General features: G+C 45.4%; 1 pseudogene; it reads left to right on the forward strand.

Annotated features, from left to right (window-relative positions):
* Positions 1–654: 654 nt before the first annotated feature.
* Positions 655–13,983, forward strand: LOC119278991 (annotated as a pseudogene).
* The last annotated feature ends 727 nt before the right edge of the window (positions 13,984–14,710 follow it).

Here is a 14,710-nt window from a genome sequence, read left to right on the forward strand (position 1 = left end):
GCAGGTGACATGGTTGATGGATTCGGTGGACATGCATGCAATGTTGCTCCATCTGATTTGAGTGTACGGGTTGATTTCATCTCTAATATCTCCTTTATTTCTGAGTACAAGTAAATCGGAACATAAGTGTAACATCGCATTTTTGTCAGTCAAATTATATGTACTCCCTCTATAAAGGAATGTAAGAGTGTTTAGATTACTAAAATAGTAATGTAAATGCTCCTTGTAACGCGCATGGGCTCTAGTCATAAGTGCAGGTGAAACGACTGATGAAGAACAGTGGGTGTAACGATGGAAGTGATGTCCTCATCAAGCCCCATGTTCAGTGCGTGGAGAACAGGAGCCAACATTTAAACCTCCCTGACAAACACACCATTAACCGGAGCTCGGACTTTGGGCATATGCCCGTGCCCCGCCACACACACTCACAGACCACAGTATTTGCTCACAAAAAGAAAAGAAAAAACAGACCATAGTCTCGCTCGTTCCCACTATTAACACGCGCACGCTCGTTCGCTCGCGTACCGAAATGGCCAATCAAGGCTCCCTGGACCCGTCCAGGGGACAGCGATCGAGCAACGACCCTAGGCTCGGGTCGCCTACTTATTACAGCTGCGTATACCCGCACAGATCATAAGCCCGTTCATTCGGCCATCGTGTGCGACCGTAGCGTACTGTACGTGAGGGGTGAGGGGAGGAGAAGACCGTCTCACCGGCGGCTCGGGATTATGGGCTGGTTCGCGGTGGCGAGGACGCTGTCCTTGCTCCTTCTCGTGGCGCTGGCGCGGCTCGCCGCGGCCGGGATGCCGCGGCCGCCGCCTCACCGGATCCTGGTGGACACGGACATGGACACCGACGACCTCTTCGCCATCCTCTACCTCCTCAAGCACGACCGCGCCGAGTTCGACGTCAAGGTAACCGCCACTGCTCGCTTGCCTATATATATAGTTGCACCCATGGCGGCTGCCGCTGCAGCGCCTGCGAGGCTCGGCTCGCCCGTGCGTCCACGACCATCCAAGAGATCCCGCTCCCTCGTCATTGAGCGTGCGCTTTTCTATTAGTAGCATATACTTCCGTTTCGTGGATTCTGCGCATTTTTTCGTGTTCTTTCTTCATGGACCGGTTTCCTCTCCGGGTGCGGTGATTTTGGACGGCAACAGTGAACAGTGGTGGGGGAACAACACAGAAATGGGAGTGCTCTTTGTTCCGGAGTTGAGCGGCGGGGCTTTTCCCTGCCTAGCGGATAGCATTGGGCTTGCTTTCGTGCGAGGAGTACGTGGGGAAAAGGTTTGATTCTCCATTGTACTTTCGAAATTACTCGTCATAAAAATGTATATATCTAGACATATTTTAATTCTAAATACATCCATTTCCGAGATAAGTAATTTCGAACGAAGGGAGTTCGTAATTGCGAGTCTTGGATGGCTAGCCGGAGCAACAAGAATGCAGCAGCTGCTCCCTAGCTTGAGTATTCTCGGTCGTCTCATCTCATCACATCTCTCTCTCTCTAGAGCATTGCAGAGGCCGATCAGCATAGAGCTCTTTATTTTATTTTCCAGAGAAAATACTATTTTCATATACTGAAAAAATCTGAATAAAAGTATATACATAGATGTATATTTGTAGTATACACGTACACATATAAAATTAATTGAATAAATATGCTCACATGTAATGTATACCAAAAAGATAAATATACAGATTAAAATGGGCTTTATCTTTGTTGTTTTTAGGCCAGATATTTATCTTCTTTTGTGTAGCATGCAAATAATAGGTATTCCTCTAAAAAACCATGATGAAACATTTTACATACTTGACGAACATGCATAATTTGCACGAAGAAATTGATATTTTTTGAAACTCTTAAGTATATTTTTTATGGAGCCCGGTCTTTGCAACGCCGCACTCCTCTCTCTCCCTCTCCCTCACTCCCCTCTCTCTCTCGTTGTGTTGTTTGAAGCAAGCTCGCTTCAAACGTCTATGTATTGTTGGTACTGGGAGAGTATCAGGTGATACTCTAGGACTGCAAGAGGGGAAAAAAATCCAAGTTTATGTGAATGAAAGGTTAAAAAAAATGTGCGAATGAATGAATGGGCGATGGATGCGACGAGACAGGTTATCATGCTCAGATATGGGCAAAAGAACATTGTTGTTCTCGTCGTCTTGGTGCATATGATTGTGTGTCAGTGTCACGTCACCATATCCTCTCCCGCCCATGCCTGAGCGCTAGCTTATCCTCTATTTTCATTTTATTTATAATAGTTCTCCACTATCCTCGCAATTCGAACGAACAAATGCACTGCCCAGGCACGACGCTTATACATTTTCTAACTCCGGAAATCGACGGACGACCGCCCTTTCGGTGCAAAAAACTGAAAAAGACGCGTCATTTCTCATCTTGAACACGTACGCCGGGCCCAACGTGGGGAAGAAAACGGAGACATGCGGCGTGACATGCATGACGGCCATGGGCCATGCATGCAGTGTCAGCGTTACAGGTGTGTTGGATCGGTGTCGGACGCTGGCCGTGGATGGCCTACCAAAATTCGCCGTGCACCATTTGATCTGTGTGTTAGCAACGTGACAGCGTGCACGCCTTCCTCGTGGACACCAGGGCCGAGCCGGCAAAATCGGGGGCCTGTGCCAAACTTTAAAATGCGGCCTATCTCTATAAAAACAACAATAGTATACCCAGGCCTAGTCTTGGCATGTGCCAGCCTCTCCTGCAATTTAATAAAATGAGGCCTCTCCACGTAGATATTTTTAGAAGGCTTGCTTATATTTCAATAAAAATTACAATATTGGACATATCATATAAATATTATCTTCGCTCATTAGTTATATTACATAATAACTGGATGGAAACTAATCATCATCTTTATTATGACAATGTTGAATTGAAGAGAATATCTAGTACATTTTTTTCGTACCCAGACATATACTTTGTATGTGGCATCTTAGTATGAAACATGTAACACAAACAATATGCAAATTATAAAATGAAGTTGAAGTAAAAGGACATGAAGGGTCAAGACTAGGTCTGTCGCCTGTGTACTACTGTGGTGTCGCTGGAAGAATGAATCCAAATCCCACGGGACGACCTTGCCTTTCCGTTGCCCACCTTCTTGAACTCTCTCTCTCAAACGTATTGAATATGGGGATTAGGGGAGAACTAAGGGAGCGATACTATGTAATCAGATGGAGAGTAGGGAGAAAAACGAGCAAGCCTAGTAGTTGAATAAAAAAAATTGTGATCTTTGGGATGCCATCGTCTCGTGGTCGAGGAAGACGAGAAAGTTTTTATTGGTGTCGTCCTGACTGCTGAATCAATCGACGCCGCGGAGGAAGAGAGGAAAAGAAGAGACCCCGAGCCGCCGCTGCAGCATGGTCGCCGGAGGTTCAGATCTGCTCGAGACGAACAGTTTGAGAGGGGGGACTGTGGGCTCTCGCATCGAATCGGGGGGTCTGCTGGCTGCTGCTTCATCGCGCGCACGATCCAAAAGTGAATTAATCTGCGTGGCAGCCACTGGGCCTGCTCTTGCGCAGTGGGCTGCAGTTTCGAAAATGGGGGCCCCTGAAAAGTGGAGGCCCTGTGCGGGCGCACAGCTGGCACACCCATGGGCTCGGGCCTGGTGGACACTATGGGCAGAGGCGCCGATCGAAGAGCAGACGCTTCAAAGGGAACTACGCGTAGCTCGGCTGGTTAGGTTTCATGTGGTGTGCGGTGGAACAAACCTACCAGAATTCAAATGCTAGACTTGGAACTGGTGCTCGCAATTTCTTGAATTTATTTTAGGTTTTTCAGTGATATTCCTTCAGTTAGAGAGGACACCGACAACGCGGCGCTTGTTCCTCTGGAAAAAAAAACGCGGCGCCTGTTATGAGTTTGTCAATTTTAGATGTTATGTCGGCTTAGAGCAACTCTAGCAGAACCTGCATTTTGCCAAACTGTAAACTGTGTTTGCAGGTCGCGCGGAGGCGCTTATGCAGGCTGAAAAACGCCGCGGCAGAACAGAAAACCGCAAACAAACCCGTAATATTTTAAAAAAGCAGTTTCGCGGGAGAAATTTAAGCAGCATCTCACCGGAGCTCGCTCGCATAGATGGTTCTTCTTCTCATAATAAGTTCGCACACCCCACATACATACACATTAAAGGTCAGAGATGCTAGACAGGGCCTAAGCTACCGCACTACTACAACAAAATTGAGCTCACCGGAGCTCCTGCGGTAGCTGCCCACCGGCGGCGATCGGTCGGAGTCGGAGTCGAGGCAGGGTACCGCGGTTGAGCCACCGACGCGCCCCCCGCTTGCGAGCGGCGTCAGATCTGGCGCGGCGGCGGCGTTCCGCCTCATCCCTCGAGTCGGCCATGGCGGTCGAAGGCTCACCGGCGACGACAAATCGAGCGGCACGATGGGGAATTGGGGGCAAACGCGGCTGCGGGGGGATAGGGTTTCGACCCGCATCTGCCCCGCAAACTCGCAGTTATACTGGTTCGGGGGTAGCATTTGTGGGTTGCGGCAAAAACATTTACGGGCTGAACACCGATGCAGGCTCTGGTCTGGCCAGAATAATGGGCCGAGTCCGTATAATCGCCGAAATTATGCGGGTTTACGCCGGATGCGGGGTCTGCTAGAGTTGCTCTTAGTATCTTAAAGATACTCATAGGGATAAGATAGTGTGCATGCTTTCATAGAGTGATAGAGATGCTTGTATGTGTGTGTATGTAAGCAGCTGTGATTATACTGTGTTAAAAAAACCAAACATTCATACTGCATGCAACGCTGCTGTTTTCTTCTCTGGAATTGGTCAGTGCATTCAGAATCGACTCATCGTTTTGCGGACGTATTCGTTTCCTCTTGCTTGCCATAGCGGGACATGATTTATGCACTCTTACTCACGTATTGATTGTCAACCTTTCAAAAGATATAATTAAATGTATTTCACTCACATACGGGACTTAACACAAATTGACATGTATACTTGTATTTTTTTTGTGCGGCCAACACTTACGTAAAACATATGGCTGCAGAAATGAGACTGCAACTCAAAATTATGCTATCGATTTTATTTTTATGTTTATATATCGTAGCATAAGAGGGCGAACAAATTGCAATTCCAATGCGACAATATACCTCGCTCCCCTACTCGATCTAGATGTTTCGAAATTCAAAAATTCTCTCACTTTAATTCTTGCAAATGACCTTCTATGGGCGCTTATGATTCTCGAACACGTGCCGCATGATCTCTCCGTTGTACTATAAAAGTGGGGATCCATTTGCCGCCCCCTACCACTCCATGATTTTTGGAACAAATACATTCATTTATTAAATCACTTACACATAAGTAATTATCATTCTAAAACTGTATGTCAATTGTATTGTAGATAGTACACATGAATGCTATTCATATCCTGATTTCCCCTTTACCTCGCCCGGTCAATTTCGGGTTTCATATTACGTGCCACAAGCCTTATCACTTTGGCACTTGCTCCTTTGCAGTTATATTCGATAAGCTCTTATATAAAGAATGAAATCACAACAGTCATATGACAACATCATTGTTGGGTTGAAAGGTTGTCAACTTAATGCAACAACGTCGGCATGATCTAGACCCGATTAGGTTGTCATCCTTACCCTCCTTCTGTTGCTCCTAAAAGACATGCTATTTGATTTTCATCATGTCATGTGATACTAATTGAAAGGCGTCTAACCCACTTCGGAAAAGAAGCCAATTGTCCTCATGTTGCTCTCATTGTTGTCAACATAACTTGTTGTTTTCATTCACTTATTTTCGGGAGAGCCGTGTTAGACGAACCTGGATGAATAGTAAATTCAAAAAAAAGTAAATAAATTTCAAAAATTCTGAATTTTTGTAGATGTTCATATTACTGTAACATGCATGCTTGACAATTTTTATTGTAACTTGCATGCTTGACAATTTTTATGCGAAACGAGATAGCAGTACTTTGTCGATGAAAAAAACAAAAATTAAGCGTAACATTTGGCGTTCGACTTTTCCTTTCTGCGCAGTTCAAAATACCTAAGCTTTTCACCCAAAAATTTGCAGGTAGCATCTTAATTTGACAATGAACATATTTATTTTTTTTCAAATTTTTTTTACATTTGCATATAACAATTTTTGCTCGCAGGAGCATATGCTCCCAAAAGCCGAATTGGATTTCTACTTTTTTTGTACCTTATATCTTTTATTATAAAGTTATAGTTCAAATACCATCCACTTTCTTGTTATATTTTCGTTGTTCTGATAGTGTTGGTAAGGAAGGTTTGAAAGAGAACGAAAAACAGTCGCTAAACCGTAAAAAAAGCGAGGCTAAAAAACCGATTTTTATAATTAATAATTATTAATTCGGTAATTTCAAAACTAGTAAAGAAGACGTGCAATTTTTAAAAATAGGAAGGACGCCATAAATAGCGGCGTCCAGACCTGAACGCCATTAAGAACAACGCCCAAAATAGGAAGGACGCCATAAATAGCGGCGTCCAGACCTGAACGCCATTAAGAACAACGCCCATGTCTGGACGCCATTGCCAACAGTGTCCAATTCTGTGGTTTGACCAGTGCTGTAATTAAACTGAACGGAGTCGTTTCGAGTTGATTACGGAGTTGCATGAGCTGTAAAACCTAGTTCGCTGGCAATCATTGCTCCTCCTCCTTGCTGCGCGGTAAGCAACCTCAGCCGAGATGTTACAAACCCTGCCACTACTCCATCAAACACATGGGATTACTGCTCTCTCGTATTGATTCATTCAAGTATCAGGTCTAATTACAGGAGGGGAAATACTAGAGTGGAGAGATTGGGAAGGAAGAGAGCTAAGAGCATCTCTAGCTCCGCCTCGACTTGCGCTCTGGGTAGACAGCGGCAGAGCTCTGCCATGTACGCCTCATCGAAGGCCTCTGCCCCAGCCTTTCCCTCGCGTCCGGGTCCTCCTCTCCTCCCGTGTGGAGACCACTCGCGGGTCAACGACATCTAGCCACGACATCTCACCGAACTCAAAGTTTGGGTGGCTGTCGACGCCGTGCAGTCGGACCAACCAAATGTCATACTCTTTGACATCCTGCTCGGCGGAGTGGAAGGATCCGAGCCAAAGCTTCTCGTGGGTGTGTCGGTCCGTGATTTCGTCTACCCGCGTCCCCATGCCCGCTATCGCACGCCAATGTATGGTCTCTAAGGCGGCGGCGGCACCGGGAGCTCGGGGAAGCTGGAGAGCCTGCCGAAGGAGGCTGATGGGACGATGCTCGAGGAAGCGCCGCAACGACAACGGGAGGCGAGTGGGTCGGCGCTATGCTAGCGGCTGTGCAGATCCACGCTGCGGATGGGCGGCGAGGCAGGGCATCCACGGGATCCGGCCATGACAGCAAGGGTGGGGGTGCAGGAGCTGTGGGGTGGCCTGCGAGATGAGTGCAGCGAGGGATTAAGGGAGAGAGGCAAAGAGGCATGGTGTGGTTTTATTCTGCGACCGAGCAGTCGAGTAAGTTTAGGCACTCGGCTCGGCTCAAAGTAAAATATATTTACTCCACTATAGGATTCACGGGATCAGCTAGATCCCGGTTAGAGGAGTAAAATCGTTTTTTACTCTCTAGAAGATTTCAGGATCGGCTAGAGATGCTCTAATCCTTATTAGAGTCCTTCAGTTCATTTCATGATCGCTTCGGATAAGCTATAGGAATAAGGGCAACACTACTAATAGCCACATTAACAACATAATTAATTGGCATATCCCTCTTCTATCTGACACACTCAATGTAAGCGTGCCGCTTGAAGGGAGTGGAGGGTCTCGCTAACTTGCGGGGTCTAACCAATTGCATCGTCTCTTCCAAATTTGTGTTACTCCGGCCATACCCATAGTATGATTGCGACGTTCGCGGGTTGATGCTGCGATCGGGATGTTACAGCCAACAACGCCGACCATCACAGCCGAGACACCGTGTCATCGGCTGCTCGCCATTATGATCCACCAATCGATATTTCTTTGGACAGACAAGCGGATTAGGTTGGAGAAAGCCGATCTAGGGGTTCCTGGGTGGTTCAATCATGCACTGGACGCCGCTAACACTAGCGTTCAAACCTGGATATGGTTTGCAATAGCGGCCAGCTTGGACGCTGTTACTCATAGCGTCCTCCCCATTTTCAAAATCTCAAGTTACCTTTTCCAGTTATGGAATAATTGGTTTATCATTTATTATTAATAAAAAATCGGCTAAAAAAGGCTGCCTCGTCGGATCCCGTTCAGCCGTCCGATGGAGAAGGTAGGGTTGTTCTCCTTCGTCCGTCTCCTCCTCCCTCTCTATCTGAAGGAGGCGAGGGGCACGTCAGACACCTCGCCGCAGTTCAGAGAGCTCGCGCGCCAGTCAGCTCCGGGAGTTCGGAGAAGGTCCTTTGCGATTCCCTGACATAGATTCATGGTCTGGATCTCAGGGACGGCGGCGGGCCATCAGTGGTTACGGATCGGCGATACAGCGCGGCAGTGCCCCCTACCGCGCACGAGGAGAATCGGGAGGCGCGTCGGTGCGGCGGAGAACACCTGCGCCCAGCCCAATGTCCAGGCAGGAGGGCATGGATGCCAATGGCCGCGCATTCTAACTGCACGCTCGGCCTTCGTTCTCCACCTAGCAGCTTGGTCTGTAACCGTGAATCCATGGTCGTGCTCTCGCGCAGTCGTGGGGGGACGCATACGCGCCACCTGCGCGCTGCTCTTCGGTTCGTAAGCGCCGGAGAGCCCACCGGAAGCCGTGTTTTCCTTCCTCGCGGCGAGGCAGACACGGCTTGACGGCATGCCATTCTGAGTGCTCCGGCCGGTGGCGGCCAGCCGGCCACCGCAATTCCAGTCCTTTGCGTGACAGCTTGCTAGGTCGACGGGCGCCGTGACATCCCTACTCCTTCAGGAATCAGGCTTCAGAGGTAGGTGTGCCGTAAAAATGGTGTTACGCCGGCATCTCATGTGCGCCCAGAAATTGCTCGATGAAATGCTCGCATGGTTTTATCTAGTTCAGATTTGCTGATACTAATATACTAGTCTTTTGCGCCCTTACGCATTATTATGATACTTTTCTGCTATGAACACTGATGATTTGGGCTCCTAATGTCGTTTGTGCAGTAGGTGTAGTTATATACTCCCTCCGTAAAGAAATATAAGAGTGTTTATATCACTAAAATAGTGATCTAAACGCTCTTATATTTGTTTACAGAGGGAGTAGTTGTGATTCCCGCTGAGAGAGAGGGACAATACCTAGTGTAGTAGTGTTGTGCGCTCAACTGAACTGAACCGCATTTTGTCTTTTCTTCCGGTATTCTCATGAGTCATGACCCTGTTGTTCGAAATTTTCATTTGCTAGTGCTTTCACAGGCTATAACTATCAACGCGAACTCATGGACTGATGCTGGTCATGCAGTCAACCAGTTGTATGATCTCCTCTACATGATGGGCCGTGATGACATTGCGGTGGGAGTCGGAGGGGAGGGTGGTATATCCAATGATGGTAGAATTTATCCTCACGTTGGTGGCTATTTCCCAATAATTGACCAGGTGAAATAGATGGCCCATGTCCATCTGATTCTCCTTGCAAGTTCTGCACTACCAAATTCTACATTGTAATTTTACCATGTTCGGTAAAAATAACTGTTTGTGACTTCAATTCCTCAGGGAATGTCAACAATAGGGGAGTGTCGATACCGACAATCAATTCCACAGGGATCAGGTGGCCGCTTGGACATCAACGCGAATTATGGAGTTCGACGGGAAATTCTTCCTCAGGTACAGAAGAAAGATAGTAACCCACCATTCATGCCTTTTATCTCAAAACATGGTTGTAGATTCTTTCAGGAAGACTGTACTGGAAGGCAGTGCATTTCTTAACTTCCTTTTGGCCTTGAATCAGGGAAATAGAAGTTACTCCCCTCTTCAACAGCCAACAACTCAACAAGTGATGATTGACACCATATCCGCTGGGCCAACGAATGTCTTCCTCTTCGGAACACATACAAACTTTTGCGCTGTTCCTCATGAGCAACCCTCACCTAAAGAAAAACGTGAAGCACATTTACATAATGGGTGGGGGTGTGAGATCGCAAAATCCCACTGGTTGCTGCCCCAAGAACGACACATCATGCGTGCCACGACAATGTGGTGATCATGGCAACATGTTTACAACTTACACCAAAAATCCACATGCCGAGTTCAACATATATGGAGACCCTTTTGGCGCGTATCAGGTAATCTAGAGGCACACCAATTGTTTGCAGCCCAGTGTTAAGCATTTAACTGCACTATCTTCTTTTGAGGAATCAACTATGTTATTGTGCATCTGGAATTAGTCTTATCTCTTTATCTGGTATTACAGGTCTTTCATTCTGGTATCCCGATCACCCTTGTGCCACTCGATGCAACCAACACGATACCAATCACTGAGTCCTTCTTCAAGGCATTTGAGGAGCAACAGAGCACTTATGAGGCACAGTACTCCTTCCAGTCTTTGAAGATTGCTTGCGATACCTGGTTTGATGACCAGTTCTACACAGTAAGTTTTTACATGTGGTGATATGTTAATCTGCATGTGTACTTGTGTTATTGGTTTAACCTTGTTCTTTTTTTGCTTTAATTCAGAGTTACTTTATGTGGGATTCTTTCATGTCTGGTGTGGCACTCTCAATAATGCGCAATGGTCAGAAACTGAATGGCGATAATGATTTTGCTGAGATGGAAGTGATGAACATAACTGTGGTTACATCCAATGAACCATACGGTGTGCATGATGGATCAAATCCATTCTTTGATGGACATGCAAGCCCAAAATTTGATTTATTGAAAGGTGGTGTACATAGTGGTCATGTTCAGATAGGATTCAATGATTCATTTTGTGTTTTGAAAGGGGGCACTAAAGGAAAATGCTAGGTAACTGCAGTTTAAAATGGAAATATATACTTATTACATAACATCAGAAAGTGCAAATCAGTAGAGATATGTGTGCATCTAAAGATTTCATCATTATATTATTGAAGACTTTTGGTTCATCGTTGTATAACACATGATGGGCTAAATATTTTACCAGGATGGATACACCAAAGAAGTGCAAGGTCCTGACTCGGTTGCTGTACTTGTCGCAGTGAAGGCAAAACCTAATAGAAATGTTAAAAGTCCTCTTGATAGAGAGTTTTTTGACCACTTTCTCGAGGTATTTGTTTCTGAAGTGCTTACTTTTGATTTGATCCTCTGTTGTTCTGAATATTCTCAAGGATGTCATTTTCTGACAAAACATTTGTTAAACCTTGAGTCATGAATAGAAAAATGTGATGACTGATGATGATCCAGGAAGAGCCTTACATTCCTGTCTATTTTATGCACTTGAGACAAGCTCTATGATTGTTGAATCTCACAAACAAACTTCAACAAAAGCAGTAGGAAAGTATTTTTTTTTAAATCTGATTAAACATCTAATTCTGCAATCTAAGATTGCAGTCGAGATGTAAGGGGTTCAGAAACATAGCAACACCATGGGAATACATAATAAAAAAGGAGCAATAGGGATGTACTAGTAATGAATATCTAGATGGGAAATGAACAATGACATAACATAATTCTCTCCAATCAACTTGTTTGCTGCACTGTTTATAAGTCAAATATTTTTCATCACCACATGCAGGTCCTGAATCGCCCTGAACACACTGGGCACTTCAATTTTACCGATCAGTTTCGTCACTACAAAGAGATTATGTACAAACCTGATTTGAAACATCAGATTAGAGGAAAGCCTGTCATATTTGACATGGACATGAGTCCTGGAGATTTTCTTGCCCTCTTGTGCCTCCTGAAAGCACCTATGGAAGCAATTGATTTGAGGGTCAGTATCATCTGTGCTAATCTCCCCTTCCAATAAACTTGCAAAAATATTTACAAAATCATACGGTAAACATTGCCTGTTATAAGTCTAATAGTCATTTATGTTCTTACATATGCAGGGGATATTGGTAAGTGGCAATGGTTGGGCAAACCCAGCTACAGTAGATGTTATCTATGACGTTCTTCATATGATGGGCCGTGATGACATTCCAGTAGGACTTGGGAAAATTACTGCGCTTCGTGCCCCTGACCTTGGATGTGAATACGTGAAAGCCATACCACATGGTTCTGGTGGTTTTCTTGACACTGACACCCTTTTTGGACTAGCCCGGGTGTTGCCCAGAAGTCCTAGAAGGTACCAACGCATGGTTTTAATTAATGAATTAAAAATACACGTCTTACATCTAGATATCTTGGGGTCTCGTATCAAAAATATGATTTTGCAGCCTCATTCTGTATGCATAAAGACAAATCTGGATATTACTACTGGCACACAGTCAAGTATGACAGAAATGTAGACCACGTGGTACCTAATCATGTTGTTTTATCAGGTACACAGCAGAAAATTCAGTAAAATATGGTGCTCCAAGGGACACCGCGCGCCCTGAGCTCAGGCAGCCATTGGCTTTTGAAGTTTGGCAACATATTAGAGAAGAACTCAAACCAACTGACAAGATAACCATCCTGACCAATGGTCCTCTCACAAACATAGCAAACATCATTCTATCCGACACAAAAGCAGAATCAGTAATTGAGGTTAGTTCCAAAAGCTTTTGAGATACACATTACTTCAGCTCAGCGGAAATTTATTTGACTAAAAAGTTTCAAATGTCTGAGCAGCGCATTTTTATAGTCGGGAGTCATTTGGCTGGCGGAAATGGAGATGGAGGCAATGTGTTCACTGTTCCATCAAATAAGTTTTCAGAGTTCAATTTCTTTCTTGACCCTCAAGCTGCCAAGGCGGTTGTAGAATCTGATTTAGACATCACTCTCATTCCTTTGAGAGCTCAACGCCAGGTGGCTTCTTTCAAAGAAGTCACAAGATCGTTGTGTACTGCTGAGAAGACTCCTGAATCATCGTTTGCATACCAGTTGTTGCTGTCAATGCAGAAACTGCAAAAGAATAACCAAGCATATCGTCACATTGTAAGTTGGTTTTACAGGTTCTATATCTAAACTGCCATAATGGAAAAAACCATTTTAGATAGCGTTGTTATACATAGAGTAACAATAGATAGTGTTGTTATACATACAGTATCCAAATAAAAGGCAAAAACTTCCATAGTAATTTTATCTGGATTATCTAGTTTCAGTTAGCATCATCTATATATTCACAAAGGCCCGTCAATTATATACCACAATTCAATAGTGAAAGAAACCACTTCAGTTATTTCATTTGAACAGTTCGTATTCAAGTCGTATATTTGTAGCAGCAAATTTGTGATTTCCTCTTATTTTTGTTTGTCACCATTGCAGGACATGTTCCTTGGTGAGCTTCTTGGTGCTGTGTTCTTGGTTCAGCAATCACATCTGAATCACTCGATCACCCAAAGGGCCATCACTGTTAGATCTGGTCATGTGAGCATCGATGGTCAGACCATCCTCCGCCGGACGAACGGAAAGGTAGTAAAGGTACTAGATCATCTCGACGCAGATGCTTACTACACCGAGTTTGCGAAGCTGCTCAATGCGAAGAAGCAGTCTGCGGTCGTGGGTAGCTTTGATGAGCAGAAAAGAATGTGGAACAAATGACGCGGTTCTGCTAGATAGTCTGGCGCGTGGAGAGGAAAATATGATTCTCGCTTGCCCTCCTCCTTTTGTTGTAAAAATGTCAACACCGCAAAGCTCGCCGGAGGAGAAATTCAAAGCAGTTGTGGAACACTGCAGATTTTCACTATCTGTCTTCCGAATACCTGCTGCTGCTGGCTTGCTGCAAGATGGTTGCCGGTGAGAAGGAAGGGAGTCAGCAACCAAGATGGTGATGATGTTTTTTTTTTTTTTGCTTTGCTTGTAGTGATAGTTTGGTTTATGTTTTTTTCTGTTTGATGGGAATTGGAGGGTGAAATCCACGTCCTGTAAGGAAATAGTTGATTATCTTATATGCAAGGTAGTTTTGTGGTATGATGATGATAGAGGGTTCTGAAATTCCAGATGCATGGTTCAGAACATTGCACATATACTGAAATTGGCGTATGATTCGTTGGAATTTTGAGGGCCCTTGTTTGCTCCCAGAACCATGGCAACTGACCTCGTGTCCATTCCATATCATGTGAACCAGCAGACCGCCTTGGATCCATCCACAAATCCAATTGTTAAGGACATACTTATATATTTGAAAGTTAACATCATCACATACTCAAGCTATGCCCAGGGATGAGATCTCATATTTGAAAGTTAACGTCACATACTCAAGAATCAAGATATGCCCAGGGATGAGATCCATCACGACTTCACAAATCACAAGTTCGCAGCAACGGCCGTAGCAGATCTCGTGCTCCTGCCTCCATACTTTTTTTTTTGAAGAACGAACAGTTTTTTTTTTTCAGCACGAGTGCGCCGCCTGGCAGAGAATCCAGCGGATCCGCTCGCCTCGGCAGCAGAGTCCAGCGCAGCCAAGATTTGAATTTCGAAATCCGGATCACCGCCGCGCTTACGTTAGTTAATCCACGCCCCTGGGACTCTTTCCACTAACCATCGGTTAAGGGCATCCCCCGATCGGACGGCCACGGAGCGACCTCGCGCGAGTCGCGTCCTCGTCCAGAAAGAGAAAACCCTCCCTCCACGCTCCGCCGGCCGCCGCTTCTTCCCCTTCCACTACCGTGCCCCCGCCCAAACCCTCCCCCCTCGAGGACTC

This window comes from Triticum dicoccoides, chromosome 1A, assembly GCF_002162155.2.
Source record: "Triticum dicoccoides isolate Atlit2015 ecotype Zavitan chromosome 1A, WEW_v2.0, whole genome shotgun sequence".
NCBI lineage: Eukaryota > Viridiplantae > Streptophyta > Magnoliopsida > Poales > Poaceae > Triticum > Triticum dicoccoides.